Here is a 3,745-nt window from a genome sequence, read left to right on the forward strand (position 1 = left end):
TTAATAAATACTATAAATAAAAAAATAATAATCAATGAATGCTTTAAATATAAAGCCTAATATATAACCCTAAGAATAGGTACTGTAGATTAACTTTTATCAAATAAATAGTTTGATCGTACAACCATTATGTGTTCTAGTAAGCTAGGGTTCATCTTATTTCGTTGATCATTCAATATGAATTTCAAACTGGAAAAAAGACGTTCCACTGTGACCTATTTAACAAAAAAAAATTAGCTATAGGTATTACAATATAATAATGAACATTATATAATATTTAATTATTTATATTTTTTTGGAACTAAAATACGAGTATTACTTAAAATCAAAGATTATGAAATTGTGTAGGATAGATCGTCGTAATTCATAGTTTTTATTATATAAGTAATTGGCCATTGCTGTAGTTGCCTACCTGAGTAGTTAGTAATGCTAAAGCAACCAAAGCGCATTCATACATCAATGGATACATTTTTTCAAGTCTTGTCCAAATATCCATAATGTTTTTGCTTTACAATTTCCCTTTGAATGTCCAACACAGCTTGGTCTTGACTACTAACCAAACCACTACTCCGTTCACCTGCCGCCGTACGAAGTTCAAGCATTCAATATTATTAGTTAAACAGTTGGCCATTCTCTAATAACAGGATCAATGTTGTGTAATTCTGAAGACAAGAGTATCAAATGATTTTTAGCTTCTCTTAGTGTATTTTCATCTAATAAAACATTGACACGACCATCCAAAAAAATAGCCAACTTGAAACTATCACAGTTAAATAAAGTAGTTTCTCGTCTTTGCATAGCTTCAACGATACTATTTGAAATAAAAGAATTTAAAAAATATAAAATATAATTAATTTATAAAATAAAAAAAACATCTAGGTACTTAGATTTTGTACTTGTACAAATAATTGAATAGAATAATTAATTATTATTTATTACTTATTTTTCTCGTGTGAATAATACATTTTTTCCAATGAAGTAAACAATCTCCTGGGTATAATTGCTCAGCCTGTAATAAACAACTAGTTATTTTAGCTGGTTCAAGAGCATTTTTAAGGTCATTTATAGATGTCCAAAAATCACTGTCTACGTTTAATCTCGTTTGATGTCTACCAAACACCTGACAAAAATGTTGACATATTAATATACTTTCTAACATATCATATGTTTATCCCCATCGAGTTACACAATCGATTACAGGCCGTTTTAAATTCATATTCTTAAGAGCTTCCAAATTTTTTGGTAATCTCAACGTCTTCACCAATCTCCGTGATTTGTTTATAGTTGATTTTATATTTTATATTTTAAATACATCTAGAATCAATAGTTGTAAAGTGTGAGCAGCACATCGCATACCCCTCAATACAGTGGCGTGCCCAGGAAATTTCAATGGGGGGGGATATATGTTATACATTTTTTAAAAGTATATATAAAAGTATATAAAAAAAAGTATATATAACATAAAACAATAATAATTACATTGATTATTTAAATTACATAATATAAAATTAAACTACATAATTGTATAATACTTTATAAACTTATTTTTTTCATAATATTATTTACATTCTTAATATTTCAATACCAACTTACCTTCTGATCATTTAGGTTTCTTTGACAAAAATGACATAATCGATCCATCACGTTTTGCCATTATAAATAAAAGAACGTAAAATTGTTAAATGTCAAATACTTAAAAAATAGAATAAATAAAAATGTTTGTAAGTATGTTGTATGTAGGTATAGTGTATACTATCACTGCAATTGGTATTATCACAAAGTAACAATAATAGAGTATTAGCTATTAATAGAATATCACAATTATATTATGTTCTACTGAGAGATAAGAACTGGTCATTGAAGTAGCTGATAATTTATATCTGATTAGTGATTGGTAACCACTGATTTACCCATAGACCTTATATTTTTAGTATACGTGATTAGCATGATCCATCTATAATCAGTATAATCCGTATAGTGAATGTTTATAATAGCCAATGGGAAATAATTTGTAAGCAATAACTTATTACTGATAATTTTAAAAGTAATATCCATATCCATATATAAATGTTTGTATACGTCTATGGTAATATCTAATATGTTGAAGTTAACAAAAAAAATCCAATGGGGGAGAGATATAACCCCTAATCCTTCCCCCCCTTGGGCACGCCACTGCCTCAATACCTCCGATGTATTCACTGCTGCATCCAAATCGTTGATGATTGAAGGCAATGTATCCTGATTATTTTCATGTTCATTTATTATACGATTATCTTTATCAGAACATTCAGAAACATTATTTCTGTTTTCTTCGTCGATTTGAACTTGTCTTCATTTTCGGACATTTCTTCATTATTGTCGTAGTCTCTATTCATTTCGCGGAGTAATGAAACAGTTTTCAACATATTCGCTCCATTGTCTGTTGTAATAGAATAAATAAATGCAGGATTTAAGCTATACTTTTCCAATGTTTTTAAAAGCACTCATTTTAAGTTGGTAGATGTAGTTTGATAAGCTTCTGTCGTAGCCAGGTTCCTAATAATAATTTTTCCTAAAAATAAAGAGTAAACAAGAATTAAATAAAAAGTTGATGGATAGGTATTTTAAAATAAATATTATATATAATATAATATGTCTAGCGTCATCTTAATTATATAATATATAATATATATATATATATATAGTATAATTAGGTATTCTATAGACTTAGAAAATGCTACGAATAGTATAAAAGTATAGGAAAATATATTATACGATTGATAGAAAAATAATATTTTAGTGTGCCTTATTAATGCATAACATAGCTCTGTCATTATTTAATAATAACAATGACGATTATAAGGTGAGATAAAAATCTGTTAAAAATGCCCCGGCTGAGATTTTATGGTCCGCGTGAAGGCAGGTTCTTCAGCTAGTAATTAATATTATTATATTTTGTATTTATAACTTGTGGGCACCTACCTTCATGAATAAACTGAACATTTATGCCAAGCAGAGTACGGCCAAGTCTAGTTGGAGTGTCCATTTTTATACAAAAAAAATTTTTTTTCATTTGTTCAGTAATAGCTTGACGGACTAAACTTGCCCGATTACAAATATGATTGAGCACAACGTCACAGTTCATAGTAAATCCAAAGAAACGAAAAATGGGATCTACTATTTTTCTAAAACCAGAGTCATCCATTATCTTTAAGGGTCTACCATTAATTGTGACCATTTCAATACAGCCGTCGATCACTGCCCGGCGTTTTATTGACACATTCGTTGTTTTCTCTGCACTATGAATCTACAAATGACAACAAATTTTTGTTAATATTTCACTATAATCAAAGATAATCAAAATACAATATAAATTATAATACATATAGTATATAGGTAAGTATTATTTAAAAATAATGATGATAACTTAGTATCTTACTCTCTTTTGTGTTGGTGGAAATAAATCAGGTGAATTTGAAGAAATCGATGACATAGAAACGGTATTTGTAGTATCTGTACTAATTTCATCTTCCTCCAATAATATTTGCTGATATTCTAACGCGTGAAAGACCTTTAAGTGACGCTTCAAATTACCCAAATGATTACCCTTAAAGTATTATTAGATATATTAATATTTTTTTAAACATTATTTGGTTATCATTTTATATATATTTAGAGCTTATATTTTACAATTTAAATTAAACAGGCTACAGGCCCAGTATAGGGTATATCTTATGTGAACTGTATGCTGGTTTTTTTTTAACGA

The sequence above is a fragment of the Acyrthosiphon pisum genome, chromosome X (genome assembly GCF_005508785.2).
Source record: "Acyrthosiphon pisum isolate AL4f chromosome X, pea_aphid_22Mar2018_4r6ur, whole genome shotgun sequence".
Lineage (NCBI taxonomy): Eukaryota > Metazoa > Arthropoda > Insecta > Hemiptera > Aphididae > Acyrthosiphon > Acyrthosiphon pisum.